Raw genomic sequence first — 17327 nt, 5'->3', positions numbered from 1 at the left:
AAACTTGTACAAACTTGGTTCTTTGGCCATCATGCATGGAAATTGCTTGATTGATGGTTTGAGAGCCAAGAGTTTCACTCCTTTGAGCTTGTTTGATGATAAGGAGTGTAAACAGTACACACAAACCTATGAGAATACACTTTTTTGCTCTGTCTGCCCTCTGTTGCAGCAAAAAGAGGAGTTCATGTCATCAATGGTCGACCGGCCACTAGTGGTAGTTGACCGGCCACCAATCAAATTTGCACAGTGTGTTCCTAAGGTGGAGCAAAGGTGTTCTGGAAGTGGGCAGTCTTTTTAGTGTTCAAATGTGCAAACAGAGGCTCGGAGCAGCAAAACGGTGGTTTTTTGGGTGGAGAAACCGAGCATGCATGCATTCTTCATTTCCCGAGGCCATTTAGTTGCTTTGCTTAGATAGTTGCAGCTAACTCTTGCAAGTGATGTAATTATTCAAGTAGATTAGCTAGTTAATTCATATTGTAATTAATTAGGTTAATTACTTTGTAATTAGTTAGTTAAGTGTTTACCTAATTAATTTGATTTGTAATATTTAATTAGCTTAGAATAGTTAGTTAATTCATATCATGTTGTAATAATAAGCTTAGCTTAGCATAAATAATTAGTTTATTTATTCAGACCCTCTTTCGTGAGGGCGTAATGTTGTAATTAGTGTGCGTGCGTATGTGTATGTCTTCTAACCTCATGTCTTTCTTCCTTTTATTTAATCGCTTTTGATAGTTAGATTAGGGACATTTTCAATTAGCATACCTTATACTTGCATATTTGCATCCATTCATTTGTCTTGCATGCACCGATGCTTGGCGTATCATTCAAACTGCATTGCCATTTCAATATAATCCTTTGAATACGCGTTTAAATCGCATGTTGTTCAAATTGATCCATATGCCATATTAGTAGCCAAGTCTATTAATTGCATTATTTCATGTGTTGCATTAGACATCTTAACATAGTTCGGATCATGCATCTTTCTAAGTAGTTTCTATTTTGGCTTGGAGTACTCGGTGAGTTTTATGCTTTAGCATACTTGCATGAGTGTGATTTCCATGTTGCCATGTTTCGCATGCTTGCCATAAGGCTATGTGCTTACTTGCTAAACTACATGAATGCCTGTGGATGAAGGCTTCTTGTTTGAATTGGAATGATTCAACGATTGTGCGTTTTAAACCCACTTTGTTGTGGCAAAATCATGTTTTAAGCCCACTATGTTTGCTGACAAATCCGCATCTTTAAGCCCACTTGAGGGTGGCAAATTCAAACCATTTTCCGAAACAAACATGAGTTGAATTGTTCCAAATTGAGCAAACTGGTCTATACTTGCTTGTGCGCATCACATAGTAAGGTCAGATTAATAAACGGAATAAGAACACATAATGTTTATAAAACATCATATCATGGTTAGTAGAGGTCGATCTTTGATCAGGCGAGCGGGGGTGCTCATTTCAAGACCTTCCCCTCTCGTACCTAAGTTCCCGAGCCGAGGCAACTTTGGTGATGACGGACAGGTGGCCTTTGGCACGAGTCAGGGTTTCCTAAATTTCCCAAAAAACAAAATATTTAGGTCTGGACTCTGTATCTGGCAAAGCAGTCCAATTTTGGCATTATTTGATTTAAAATCGATTTTTCCAAAAGGTTTGCCGAATTTGAACTCTTTAGTGTTTATCAGTTTCACATTGCACTTATGAGACTAGATTTAGAACCGCAGGAGTCCGAACTATGAGGCCTTCTTTTCAAACCCTTTCTGAAAGGCGGGGCGCAGAAAAAGATGAATCCACAGGCGTTCACTACCCATCAAGCCGTGACCCAAGGGTATTATTGGCCCATCATGCGAGCCGATGCAGAGAACTATGTAAAGAAGTGTGAACAATGCCAAAAATTCTCCCCCTTGACTCATTTTCCAGCGGAAGAACTGAATGCCATCACTAGTCCTTGGCCTTTTTCCTAGTAGGGACTGGACATCGTCGGCCCACTTCCAAGAGCTCCAGGAAGTAAACGGTTCTTGATTGTTGCAACCGATTACTTCACGAAGTGGGTCGAGGCGGAACCATTGGCACACATCCAAGACGTAGATGTCAAATGCTTTGTATGGAAAAACATTATAACGCGATTCGGCATACCACAAGCACTTATCTTTGACAACGGCACCCAATTCGACTACGGTGTCTATCGTCAGATATGCAACACATATGGTATATGGCCATATTTCTCCTCACCAACTTATCTGCAAAGCAACAGCCAAGTTGAGGCCTCCAATAAAGTGATCCTAGATGGAATCAAGAAGTGGTTAAAAAGGGCTAAAGGGAGGTGGGTTGAAAAACTACCCAGTGTATTGTGGGCTCATCGCACCACACCAAGGAGACCCACCGGCGAAACACCATTCGCCCTGTGCTTTGGTACCGAAGCTATTATTCCTCTTGAAATCGACCTGCCTACTCTAAAATCAAAAGCCTTTAACACAAGGCAAAATGACATGATGTTGGCCTTAGACCTCAATTTGATTGAAGAACGTCGTGATCGAGGTCTCGTGCACATGGCGCAGTATCAGCAGCAGCTCGCCAAATCATATAATCAGTGCGTGCAGCAACGCCATTACACCCCTAGAGAATTGGTTCTCAAGAAGGTGCTTCCTGCCACTAAAAATCTAGCAGACGGCAAGCTGGGCTCCAATTGGAATGGCCCTTACCAAGTTGATTTAATTGCTGGGGCAGGAGCATATCGGCTCTCGGATATGGCCGACAAGAAACTTCCCCGACCATGGAATGCTACTCACTTGCGCAAGTTTTACCATTAAATGGCATGACAACTAGTTATGTAATGATCCTGCCTTTTGGTGAATGTATATACGCAGTTCATCAATGAATCTTTATGGCTCATATTTGCTTGGATATTTAACGATTGACTGAATAAGCCTCCAGATTCGGAGCGCCCTTTGTGCTTGGCACAATTGGCCATTACAAAAGACTCCAAATTCGAAATGCCCTTCGTGTTAGCCACAATTGGCCGAATAAGCCTCCGGATTCGGAGCTCGCTTCGTGTTAGCCACGATTGGCTGAATAAGCCTCCGAATTCGGAGTACCCTTTGTGCTTGGCACAATTGGCCATTACAAAAGACTCCGAATTCGGAGAGCCCTTCGTGTTAGCCACGATTGGCCGAATAAGCCTCCGGATTCGGAGCGCCCTTTGTGCTTGGCACAATTGGCCATTACAAAGGACTCCGAATTCGGAGCACCCTTTGTGTTAGCCACGATTGGCCAAATAAGCCTCCGGATTCAGAGCGCCCTCTGTGCTTGGCATAATTGGCCATTACAAAAGACTCTGAATTCGGAACGCCCTTCGTGTTAGCCACGATTGGCCGAATAAGCCTCCGAATTCGGATGAGACTTCCAAAATACAATACAAAATTATTAACAGCAGCACATAGCATATCGCACAAAATGAACAAACACAACGGACACTAAAGCACAATGCAGAGTTTATTATAATAAACGGCGATATTTGTTAAAATTACAAATCTCTTAGATCACTCAAGTTCTCTAAGAGGTAGCTGCGGCCTCACCATCGTCCGCCTCCTCTTCATCATCTATTTTTTTGGCGTCATAGGCCTCAGATGGAACAAGGGCGACGTCATGTCAATACCCGCAACCTAAAGAGCCTTCAACCATCCGTGTTTAAAACCACAGTTCTCGCATCGGCAGACATCATTGACCAGCTTCTCCTTAGTCTTTTTGATGCCAACTTTTCTCCCATCAAAGAATCCTTTCTCATAAGCCCGGGACCGTATGGCTTCTTTGGCAAACACGGCAGCCATATCCCGATAGGCTATAGCATGATTAATTAACCGCTAGTTTACTCTATCGGTCACAGCCGTATTCACAGACCCCACCAGTTGTTTCTCGGCGACCCTGGCTTTGCGCACTTCGGCCTCCACCTTATCTGTCTAGTGTTCCAAATCTCGAATCCACCCATCTTTTTGTGCAATCTCTTTCCGAGCGGCCCAAAGGAGAATGCCAGTCTCATATGCACAATAAAGTCCTTAGATAGACCCATGAATACCCTCTCTGAAAACTTCGTAGTCACCCTGCCCAATCACAAATTGCTGTACTTCGGGCGGAAATATTTGTCGAGCAAAATCCACCACCACATCCAGATTATAAATAATCGAGTCCGCTTCAGTCATAGGCTTGTTGCCAAGACCGCAAAACTTAGAGGGCATGGCGACCTACTCGGCTCATGTCGTGTAGAAGTTTGAGCATTTGCAGCCCTGACATTACCTTTTTACTGCGCCCCGCCTTTGGGCGATTTTTTCACCTCACTCCTCCTTGGGGATTTACTTCGTTGACGGGGCGAACGTCGTCTCTCCCGTTCCTCTAACACTACAGTGCTCACTTAAGGTGCTGCACCACTTGTTCCACGGTCCATTTCCGCATCCAACTCTGCTAAGCTCTTTCCCTCGCCTTTATTGTAAAAAAATAATCTACCAGACATAAACGCTCACACTGAATACTGAACGACAGCTTTCGCTTCTTCCACATCACTCATTGCCCACTGCATGGTTGGTTATCCTCATTCATGGACTGCGCAAGGTCTATTTAATGATGTCCCCAGCATTAATTACAACGCATGACACTTACGATGTGCCCGCGGCTGCCGCCGCCATCGCTTGTATTCAGCGATTCACCTATGCTCAATCTATTCAACTTATACATCTTTGGCCGAATTAATCCACTGCCCCATGACCATTTTGGTTATTTTGTGTATTCGACGGTGGACCCATGATCAAATGGGGCAAGGGCAGATATGTGAATCTATTCGGCTTATACATCTTTGGCCAAATTAATTTACTACCCCACTTGACCATTTTGGTTATTTTGTGTATTCGACGATGGACCCGTGATCAAATGGGGCAAGTGCAGATATGTGAATCTATTCAGCTTATACATCTTTGGCCAAATTAATCCACTACCTCACTTGACCATTTTGGTTGTTTTGTGTATTCGGCGTTGGACCGGTGATCAAATGGGGCAAGGGCAGATATGTGAATCTATTCAGCTTATACATCTTTGGCTGAATTAATCCACTACCCCACTTGACCATTTTGGTTGTTTTGTGTATTCAGCGGTGGGCCCACGATCAAATGGGGCAAGGGCAAATATGTGAATCTATTCGGCTTATACATCTTTGGCTTAATTAATCAACTGCCCCACTTGACCATTTTGGTTGTTTTGTGTATTCAGCGATGGACCCATGATTAAATGGGGCAAGGGCAGATATGTGAATCTATTTGGCTTATACATCTTTGGCCGAATTAACCCACTGCCCTACTTGACCGTTTTGGGACTGCTTGTCCAACCCTAGGTATACATAAAAACCGCCCTAATACCAATCAACCAATGTCATTTTTTGAGTTTTATACATATGCATTTTTCAGAACGAGCATTTTTCATTCATAAACTATACACACACAAGCATCACTTTATCAATGAAAACCACCCTAATACAAAACATTACTAATACTCTAAAAATAAGGTCTTCAACAATCATAAGTACAAAAACAACAAAAATAAAGTCTTCTAACTATCACAACTACAAAAAACAACAGCCAGATAGTCAACTATCTTTGAGGTCCTCTGGATCTGACTCCAAAGGCTTAACTTCTAGTTGCTCGTATGGAATCGGCCGGTCGAGCGTCACTTGGGCAGCCGCCAGAGCCTTCAGTCAACCGTGCTTGAAGCCTCGATTTTCAAGCTTCAACGCTTCGTCTACATACAGATCTTTAGCCTTAAGCTCTCCGGCAGCAAATGCCTTGGCCGCATCTGCCTCCACGCGCTCTTGGCCTTTTTCGACCCCTCCAAGTCAACCATTAACTAGGCTTTCTCTTCTGTGGCCAACTTCAATTCGCCATCAAGAAAAGTAACCCTCTCCTCGGTGGCTCGCAAAAGCAGATTGACATGCTTTGCTTTCTCCTCTTCGGCGATAGCCTTCGCCTACTCATTATCGGCCCTCTTGGCTTCGGTCTTTGCTTTTGCTGTCACCTCCATCAAATCGGCCATTGCGGCAGCAGCCTTGTTTCTTTAATCCTCTAATCGGCCTACTATGATGCCGAGTTTCTCCATGACGTCATAGTGGCGATAGTTGATTTCTACTATCCTGTCCACCGCCTAATAAACATGATATCGCAGTCACGATTAGTCAACATAAAAACGGTGTAAAAGGATCAATGTAATTTACTTACCAATATAGCCGATTGAGCCACCAAGGCAATAGAAACAACGTCTGATTCGGCATGAAACGCGGCTTTGTCCGACGAAAGTAAAAGCGCTGATACTACACTTAAAGCTACAGCCAGATCTTTAATGGCCGATCCACTGGACAGAACCGGCGCGCTTTTCATCCTTGGCTGGATGACGAACGACTCTGCCGAATTCGGGAAAAGAGCACCCAGCCTTTGCCATTTATTAATCAGTTCTTCTGATGATTTGGCAAGGAAATCGGCTAAGGGCTTTTCGCCCCTTTCATCGGTTTGATCGAAGCTTAAAGTTTCCATCAATTGCCAATCAGGGACTTCATCGGCCACAATCAATTCGTCTGTTGGTTCTAGAATGGCCGCTAGAAGAGTTGTCACTAAAGGGGGAGTTTCTAGTTCCCCCCCAGAACCGTTGGCTTTCCTCCTTGCCGCCATCTTCTCGGCATTTCTTCTCTTGGCAAACTGGGTGAGTGACTCTTCGTCCATCTCCTCAGACTCGGCCCCAGGAAAATCTTCCAATTCGGTAAAGATATTGTCCTCTAGAGAAGAAATTGGTACTCTGCCAGAAGTTGAGGGAATGTCGTTGCCCTCGGGGTTGAGTTGCTCGAAGGCCGACTCAATTTCCCAGTTTAGCTCTTCTTCCGAATAGCTGCCTCGGCCAATATCTTCAGCGTCAAAACTTTTTTCGAAACGATCCCCGGTTCAACCTCTTTAGCTTCTGAACCTTCAAGGCTAATGTCCCTTAGGCTCTTGAAGTGGGAAAATATGAGTGCCGTAATATGTTGTTCCTCCCTCGGCACAGGGATATGGTCTGTTGCCGAAAATGTTGAGTAGGTTGGGTTGTACCTTAATAGAATATGCGTGACACGCCCCTGTCCTTGAAGATTGTCTCGCCCTATGTACTCGAGAACCGTCTTCACCTGATTGATCACGGCTTCATCAACCGATAGGAGGGCTGTAATAACCCGACCTCGTATCTGTTTCTGGAATATTTTTAATCCCTTATTCTGAGTATTTAAATGCTTACGGTGAAATTTTATGTGAAATTGAATTTAATTCAGTGAATCCTATGGTTATGGATGCATATCTGTTTAATAAGAGAAAAATCTGTCACAATTATAATGTTTGAATCAGAAATTGGAAGCCTTAGAGACTTAATTATCTGAAATTGATTTTACATTTGGGATCGGCATAATTTTTAAGTCATAATATGATTTTCTGTGAAATTTCAATTTGGAATGATTAAACTGATTAAATTTCGTCTTATTCACTTTTTATATATAAGTGCCAATGTTTTTATACATTGACTTGGGAAAACCATCACTCCAAAATATCTCCTGGAGAGAAAAATTAGAGAAGAAGAGGGTTGAAGGGAAGAGAAGAAGATTGGGGAAATTGAGAGGCTTGGTAGGGAATTGAATCAAGGTATGTAAACACCATCTTAAATTAAGCTCTTTCTTGGGTTTGAGTGAGTTTGCTCTTCTAATTAGGATTGCTAGAGGTTATGTTGAAGTTTTGTAGAAGATGATTGTCTAATTGGGAAATTATGCTTATCATATAGTTGTTTTGGAAATTAATTTGAGTTATGGAAAAATTACACCTTGCTTCCTTGTTAATCTCATGTAGATACTCATCTATGTGGTTGGATTATATGGTTACATATGTGTGTGTGTGTGTGTAAGAAAGTTAGAAATTCCATGGAATTGGGTTGTGATTGATTCATGAATTCAAAGTGATTAAGAACCTAAGTTGATTTATGATTCATTTTTCATGTGATTTTGAGCTTTAATCTTGTGTTAAATTGATCTATTTTGAGCCTTGCTATGTATTCTCTAAGTTGGGTTTTGTGTGAGTTTCGGACTGCCAAAACAGGGGCTCGGCCGCACGTGCAGAGGTCATGGCCGCACGTGCGAGCAAGAGAAAAAAATGAGATTTTGCATTCTGTCTATGGCCGCTCGTGCGGTGAGGAAGGACCGCACGTGCGGTACATGTCCGCACGTGCGGTGGGGACGGCCGCACGTGCGGCCCATGTCGGGAAACCTCGTCTGCTCCATTTTACGTGCTTGACCCTCTGATATGTTTGAAATCAGTATTTGATGCTTTTTGATGTTTGTAAACTTATTCGAAGTAAAACGAGTCAGGAAATAGTTTAAAAATGAAACGAACTAATTCTTGGATGGCATGCATATGTAGGGCACCTACCAGGAGGGATTATCGCTCCATCCACGCACTGTGAGTAATAGTACGGCAAATGTATATTTTACTTACCGTTAATGACTATGGTTACTAATGCTCTGTTCTGTGTAAATGATTACATTAACATTTATATCGGTTGAGAATCAGTGTGAACTTGTATAAATGCTGGAAGATTTGCATACATCGGTATGACTTTGGAACCTTTCTGCTCTGTCACTAACGAACATTAACGCTTTGTTATTGATAAGCAAACTATGTCATTCTTAAGAAATAAATGGAACTTATGTTCATCCAGAAAGGATGATACTTGTGTGAATCGAAGATTATTCGGTTGTATTATTGTAGACACCCCATTTTGACCGGCCCTAAGACTTGGGCATTTTCTTTTGACCACCCGCTGATAAAAATTAGAATATGTCATTCTATGAATTTCTCAGCTGAAAAATCAAATTGAAGCTTTAATCCCAAACCTCACCCATTTTGGTCAAATTATTTTATATCACTAATATTTTATCAATTTGTAGTATTTTATAATTTTTATCTAATTTTATGTGTGTGTACACATTTTTAGGTGTTTTTTTATATAAAATAATAAAAAAACAAACAAAAAATAAAAAATGAAAAAAGAAAATAAAGAAAAGAAAAAGAGAGGGTCAGATGAGGATAATGGGTTTTAGGATGGAAAAGGATTTTGTTTTTGTTGGATTCAAAGGGGAACAGAGTGGACATTGTGATGATAAGTTTTGGGTGGAAAATAATTCGGTGAAGTGGGTTTGAAAAGTGATGGAGGAAATTGAAAAAAGAGGAGGGCAGATGAGAGTAGGTGGAGAGGAGACACCTAACAAACACATTATCTCTGCCTCTTCAGAATAATTGAGATATGTGGATACCAGGGATATGAATTTTTTTATGATTGTTGGCATGGTGGATGATAAACAATTAAAAAAATCTCTCTCTTTATATTTTCCAACTTGTTTGAAGCAAAAGGGGGAGGGGGAGGACATCACAGGCAAAAAAAGACTCTCAGTCTCATCTCTCTCTAGCTGGGTCTCTCACCCTACACATACTCACATGCACAACATACACTCTCACCACACCACTCTCACCACACCACCACTGCCATCCCAACACACATGCACAACATCACTCAACACACCCATTCACCACTGAACACACACACACGGGTTTAGAGAGAGAGGCCACACACTCATCACCCACACACAGCCGATACACCAGGCACACGCATGCACACGGTTCACACAGACCACAGACGAGCTCACACACACAAGAGATGCATGATCTCTCTCGGCACCTGGTCTCTCTTTCTCTCTGGCATGAACTGGTTCGGAGATGAAGAGATCACACACATACACACATGCATCTGCTCTCGGGCTCTCTGACTCTCTCGGCAGTTTTGGGTTGGAGCTGAACACACACACGGCACAGCTGAACACACACACTGATCTATTGACACACAGCAGCGGCTTCTATTACACATTCATACATACACACACCACCAACTTCATCTTCTCACACACGGTAGACCACCATGGCAGCAACACCAAACCCAGCTCTCTTCTCTCTCTAGACATTCCTAGGCTCCTCTCTCTCTCTAAAAAAACAGAGGCACACCACACCATCTCGGCACTTCTCTCTCTCTCTCCCCGATCACACACAACACATGCATACACAAGCACACACATGCAGGAAACACACACCCACACACCCACGGCACTCTCTCTCTAGAGACCCATACACAAGCACACACATGCAGGTAACACACACACACACACACCCACGGCACTCTCTCTCTAGAGACCCATGCACACAACACACCCAGCACAAACACACATAGCACACGGGTTAGAGGGGAGAAGACACACACCCACGGCACTCTCTCTCTCTTTAGGCCCAGACACACACAGCTTGAGATACACACACGGGAGAGAAAAGAGGAGACACACATACATCTCACTCACGGCAGTCCAGCCATGGACAGCAACAACTCACACACCCAGCATCACCAACCGAAGTCAAGTTCGGGAGCAAATGTAGCCAACCAGCAGCTACAGAAAACCATGGTCCAGTGGGCTTACTTAGTGGGCTTACTTTCATAATTTTGGGCTCTGGGCTCTGGGCCCAATTTCCAGTAGAGAAAAGGAGTGGGAGCTGTCAGTGGATTACTGAGTTGAAGTTTATTTTATTTTATTTTATTTTATTTTGAGTGTTTGTGAGGATTTTATTTTATTTATTTTTCTTGGATCTGTAATAATTTAAGTATTGTAATAATTCCCCCATCCCGCTTCTTTCTATCCCATTCTTTAATCGCTTTCCCTAACTGTACATATGTATATATCTGACATGCCATGCATATCCATGCTTTACATTTATGTCTCATGCATTAAGATTCGGCTACATTTACATGTGTGGATTTAATCAATTCTTCTGTGATTCTATGCGCTACCTCATGTTATTGAGATGATTCACATGCCATATTTTAGAAGCCGAATCTTTAGTGCATCTCATGAGTGAATTGCATTAGGATTCTGTATATAAGATCATGCATATTTTACTAACTTTGTTTTGTAGTTGTTCGAGGGATGCCGGTCGATTTGTGAGTTTTTATGCTTTAGCATCTCATTTGTATGTGATTTTCTTATTATGTTTAGCATCCTACCATGTGGCTATTTGCTTAAGTGATAAACTGTATGAATGCCTGTGGATGAAGGCTTGTTGTTTGAATTGGAATAATTTAATAAATGTACGTTTTAAGCCCACTTTGTAGTGGCAAATTCACAAACTTTAAGCCCACTTTGTCAAGTGGCAAATTCAAACCCTTTTCGAAAAACAAACATAAAATTGAATTGTTCCAATTTGAGCAAACTAGTCTATACTTGTATGCTTCACATAGTAAATTTTAGGATTTATTCAATAATCAGAACATGAACATATAAAGAAAATAAAAAGTCATATCATGGTTTAGTAGAGGCCGATCTTTTGATCGGGTGAGCGGGGGTGCTCATTATTGACCTTCCTCTCTCATACCTAAGGTTCCGAGCCAAGCATCCTTGGTTACGACGAACAGTGGCCTTGGCACCGAGTCATGGGTTTCCTAATTTCCCAAAATATTAGGTGGCGACTCTGAGATCTGATGACGCAGTCCATTTTTGACAAAATTGCAATAAAATGGATTTTCAATAAAAGTTTTCAAATCTGGACTCTCGTCTACGTTTCACATTGCACTCGTGAAACTTGAGATCAAAGAGATCTCGGGAGTCCGAACTGTTTAACGTGCGCGGGTACTCCCCGGGCATGTTACAGTTTCTGGCGACTCTGTTGGGGATTTTATAAAACCTTGACTCGAACTCCATGATATGACCTTTATTTTCAATTATATGTTCATTGCATTGCATTCATTGGTGCACTTCAAGTCCTTGTGTTGCCCAGATACTGGTGGGAGCACAGGTAAGCTTTTTGTGACACTACATCTATTTTTACGATACTTTAGAGGCCTTGTGTTGTAACCTTTTGAGATTTGTCAAAAGGGTAGCTTTGCTATGTAGCCCTGTTATCTAGCTTTGCTATCTAAGGTTCTCAGACTCCGAAGAGAGGCTATTTGACTCTTCTGATTTCCTGGGATCTTTATTGGTTATGACCCAAAGGACTCTTTGGTAACGTCACCTTGGCTTCAACCCGTAAAGTAGAGCCAACCTTGTACATATAGTGAGCTATAGTACCTTTCAAATTAGGACAGGATGCTTTCCCATTTCTAGGATGTATGATACCGCTTGTGTGAATAGTGAAACCCTAGATCATTCCAAGCTAGGGCAGGATAACCCTACCCTCTTTAGGGGTGTTTGTTCTCTTTCCTGCTTTATGTGTAATGTATTGGATCTATACAAGGGTTCTCACATTCGAATGAGTGGTTCAGGATATTCAATTTAGCACCATTACTTCAAAAACAAAAAAAATAATAATAAAAACATAAAATCAAAAAAAATTAAAAACAAAAAAAAACTCCGATATCCCACAAAGTCGACCATTGTAAATAAATAGAACTTGTAGGGTATCTGAGAATCTCTGTGATTGGGGAGTGACCACCTGTTAATTGGACGGGTTTTATTTTGAATATTGAGGATGACCCACACGTTGACTGGTAATTTGAGAATGGTTTTATTCTGAATTCTGAACTGAGTATTGAGTCTAAGTTTGATTCAACCAAGTTTGTAAAGTTGGGATCAGACTCGAGTCATTCTAGTGAGTCAGAGTCTATTGATTTCGATAGTGCTAACCTAGACATTTCTATCCTGTCTAGGTCTTCTTTATCATTTTCTTTTTCTGTTGTCAAAAGTCTGTTGTCATTGCTGAGTCATAATCTCTTTCAATAAACAAAAAAAAATATAAAACATAAAATATAAAATAACAAAAGTGCCATAGAGTCTGTCTACTTCTCTGTGCCTTAATTCATCGCATTGACCAAAGTTTTTCAAAACTTTTTCTAAAACTCTGATAAAAACGAAGAGGAAGAATTTTCTCGGGATTTGCAAATTTTGATCAACTGAGAGGAAGAGAGGTGTGCTAAGCCTTTGATGAATAAAATCATGTTTGTTAATGTGGGTACTGAGAAGGATCCTGGCTTGGTCCAAATTGGTTCTATCTTATCTTCGTAAAAGTACGAGTGATTAGTCACTTTGTGAAAAGATTTCAAAAACAATTTTTGCGTGGTCCTACGAAGACATGCTTGGAATTAGTTATACAGCACAAGATCCCTCTTAACTCGTGGTCTGACCTCCTTAGCTCCTTAGCTTTCAAACCTTGATTCGAAGTATTCAATGATCATTCAAAGTGTAAGGCTTGCATAGTCGAATTGGAAATAGCCCTTGAACTAGGGGCCATGATGTGATTCAAATAGAGGCAACCCTTCAACTAGGGGCAATAAGGTCGAATATGATTTAGATTGGAAATAGCCCTTGAACTAGGGGCAATGATGTGATCTAGATTGGAAACAGACCTTGAACTCAGGGTAGAGAATGTGATATCGATTTGAAACAGCCCTTGAACTAGGGGCAAAAGTGTGAGGCTTGGATAGCTGAAATGGAAGCAGCCCTTAAACTAGGGGCAATAAGGTACCACCCTTGAGAGGCTCGCTGGGTTGAAAACTTGGAAGGGCGACCCAGGCAAAAGTTAGAGCACAAAAAAAAATAATAATAAAAAATGAAAAATAAAAATAAAAAAAAATGAAAAGCTCGCAAGGTTGAAAACTCGAAAGGGCAGCTTTGGCAAAAGTTAGAGCCTAAAAGGAGAGTGTCAATACCTAAGTGAACCTTAGCCAGAACTATGTAGGGATTGGAAGCAACCCTTGAACTAAGGGCAAGAAGGTCAGATGTGATTTAGATTTGAAGTAGCCCTTGAACTAGGGGCAAAAGGTTGGATGTGATCAAAGAGTTAAAACTGAATTGTTTCCCAATGAAGACCGCCCAAAAAGGCAAAACCCAGAATTTGAGAGAATGAATTTTATTATTGAAGGACAGTCGAGGTCCTATCTACTACACTAGGGGCAACACTAGAGGCAAATTCAGACCCAATTAGTCTAGTCCCTACATCATCATATCTACTGGTCAAGTGTAGCAGTCATTCTTATAGATGGCCTAGAGATTTCACACCCAATCAACATGGTCAAGTTAAAATAAAAATAACCCTTGAGAGGCTCGCTGGGCTAAAAACCCAGAAGGGCGACCCAGGCAAAAGTTAGAGCAGAAAAACAAAAAAAATATATAGAAAAAAAAAATGAAATGAACAAAATGAAAAAAAAATTAAAAAAAATAGAAAAATGAAAAAATGAAAAGCTCGCAAGGTTGAAAACCCGAAAGGGCGGCTTTGGCAAAAGTTAGAGCACAAAAGAAGAGTGTCAATACCCGAGTGACCCTTAGCCGGAACTACGATGGCCTGATTCCTATCTTTGGGATACGTAGGTAGCTTCATCTTGAAGTTCGGCCCTAATAATTTTTTAACTCATTCATTTTGTCCATGTTTGATTGGTGTATCTTTAGTTGACTTGGTTATCCTATCCGTGTTTGATTGGTGTATCTTCGTTTTGCTCAGTCCAGTTGGTTTCGATTCAACTTGGTTCAGTTTGGTTCAACGGTTCAGTTTGGTCCAGTTCTGCTCGGCTTCATTCGGTTCGGTTTGGCTTGGTTCGGTTTGCGTGGTTCGGATATCACCATTGATTATCTGGCTTGGGACTATGCACCCCAATGGTTGATCCCATGTTGTTTGAGTAGTGGTCATTTGCAAAAGTAGGTTTTGATTAATTTGAATGAAGCTGACTAATTTTTCTCAAAAATTGTTCTATTTTTGCAAAACTTGGACCATTCTTTGGATTTGAAAAGGGAAAATTTTCAGTGCTTACAGTTTAGCTTACATGATTTGAAACAGAAAATTAAATAAGTATGCTAATCTAACTGTCATGTTGATGAAAACATGTTTACAAAAAAATCAAGAGACAAAAAAAGGGTCAAGGCAATGAACTAGGGGCATAGTCGAGTTAGAGATTCTGTCTTTCCCATCGCTCGAGTCAACTATTCAGTGTATATAAGTGTGTATTCATACCAGTCAAGGTATTCATACCAGTCAATGTATATAAGTGTGTATTCATACCAGTCAAGTGTATTCATACCAATCAGGGTATTCATACTAGTCAGTGTATATAAGTGTGTTCTTTTCATACCAGTCAATATATTTATACCAATCGGTGTATTTATACTAGTCAGTATATATAAGTGTGTTTGGATCGTTTTGTTTCGTTCTTCTTTCGTTAAGTCATTCTTTGATTCAGGTCAGTATAGAATCAATGTTCAATTCAGAGTTCAAAATTCAATCACTCTCAAATTCAATCAAACAAAAATGTTTTCAAGTTCAAAGTGATATGCCAGTCATGCCAGTGATGAGCAAAAAAGAAATTGATTTTATTGAAGTCATGGGAGGACATCCCCGATTACAGAGACTCAAAAAAAAAAAAAAAACCAAAAGAACAAAAAATAAAACAAAAAATAAAAACCAAAAAGAAAGAGAGTAGCATTTTCTCAGTTTTTCAGCAGCAGCTCGGCGGAGAAGATTACAACCGGCTTCATTTGCACACAGCTTCGTTGCCTGACTTTGCCATCAGCTGCCTCGTTTCATCTTTACTCCTTCGAAGCTTTTGAAGACTCTGCCTTGGCCTTGGCAGAGCTTCCAAAGGAGATTATTCCTCGCCGACCATCAAATTGGTTGTGCGAAGAAACTCCAAATCGAGTCACGGAGGTCGTCAGTCGTTTCAGCTCTTTGTTCTGCTTTTTCAGCGCACCAATTTCTACTCAAGCGTCTTTGTACATACGTTGAAGGAGGGAGAGTTGTGCATGTAACTGATGTACTTCACACGTCCTGTTCTGCAGTCGACGGGACAAGTTGGAGACCGCTGTCATGGTCTCCACACATGACCTTAGTGTATACGAGTTTGCTTCGATGTCAGACTGTGCCACCATGATTTGTTCAACTGACATCGCTGGAAAGTTGAAAACAGGGGAAGGAGGAGGAGCTCGTGGTTGAGGTTCAGGAGTGTCAGAATCGGTCATCTCTATCGTGGACTCGTTCAGGTCTGGAAAAAGAGTGAGTGAACCGTGTGAAGAAGCCATGGCAAAGGAGAGTAATGCAAAAGAAAGAGGTTGCAGAGTGGTGGCAGAGAAAGTTTGCAGGCTTTTGCTCTGCCTCTCTCTTTCGCAGGCCTCAACTTAAGAAGAGGATGAAGCCAAAGAAGACGACAAAGAGGGAGGAAGGCTCGAGACGATCATTGACAATCGGGGCAGGATTGGATAGCCTGTCGATCAGGCGCCGCGATTGTTGAAATCGTGCGCCAGACACAACGCTCGAAGAAGATGACGGAAGAGAGAGTGAGACAAAAACAGAGAGAGAGGCGGGAGAATTGTATATTTATACATATATGTATATATATTGTATATCTATGTATTATATATATTTGTTTGAACATTTGGTTATAAGAGTGGCTTGGGTTCAGTGGTTTGGCTCAGTGGTTGAAGGCTGGAAGGCTGAGCCCAAGGTCAGGGGTTCGAACCCCACAACAAATGTATCTTTTGTTTTGTTTTGGTTTTATGTATATATATGTCTTGTATAGTATATATATATTTGTTTGCATATCTTGTCACAAGAGTGGCGTGGTTCAGTGGTCGAGAACTCGAAGACTAGGCCTGAGGTTAGGGGTTCGAAACCCTGTACCCCCGTGTCCATGCATTTTGCATTTTTCCTTTCTTTTTTGCGTGTTTTGCGTACGTGCGTTGACGTCAGCAAACGGAATATGCCTTCTTAGTAACGGTATCTTCCTGTTGATGGCTGCAAACAGAATATTCCCCGAATCTATGTATGTATACCGTACATGCATGTCTGTGTATATTGCCGTATTTGTATGTATTTTGTCTGTACATAGTATATGTATACGGTATTTGGTTCAAGCATACAATTCCTTCTTTCATTCTGTGCATCTATCGCACAATAATCTCATTTCGAGCATCTATCACACAATTCCAATTCAATCGCGCTATCTTGCGCATCGCACTGTCTTGTGCACCAATTTTAATTGCGTTGTCTTGCACATCGCACTGTCTTGTGCACCTGCATTGTGCTGCATTACGCTATCTTGCGCATTTACCCCGGTTAGAATACAGTCAGGTGAGCCTGTCTGTTTACACCACCTCGGTTAGAATACAGTCAGGTGAGCCTATCTGTTTACACCACCCCGGTTAGAATATAGTCAGGTGAGCCTGTGTCTGTTTTACACCACCCAAATCGGTTAAAAACAGTAGATGAGCCTGTCTGTTTACAC

This window comes from Camellia sinensis, chromosome 8, assembly GCF_055761805.1.
Source record: "Camellia sinensis isolate YWXY chromosome 8, ASM5576180v1, whole genome shotgun sequence".
Classification (NCBI taxonomy): Eukaryota; Viridiplantae; Streptophyta; class Magnoliopsida; order Ericales; family Theaceae; genus Camellia; species Camellia sinensis.
The sequence above is the reverse complement of the archived record's forward strand: the minus strand, read 5'-3'. Positions refer to the sequence as shown.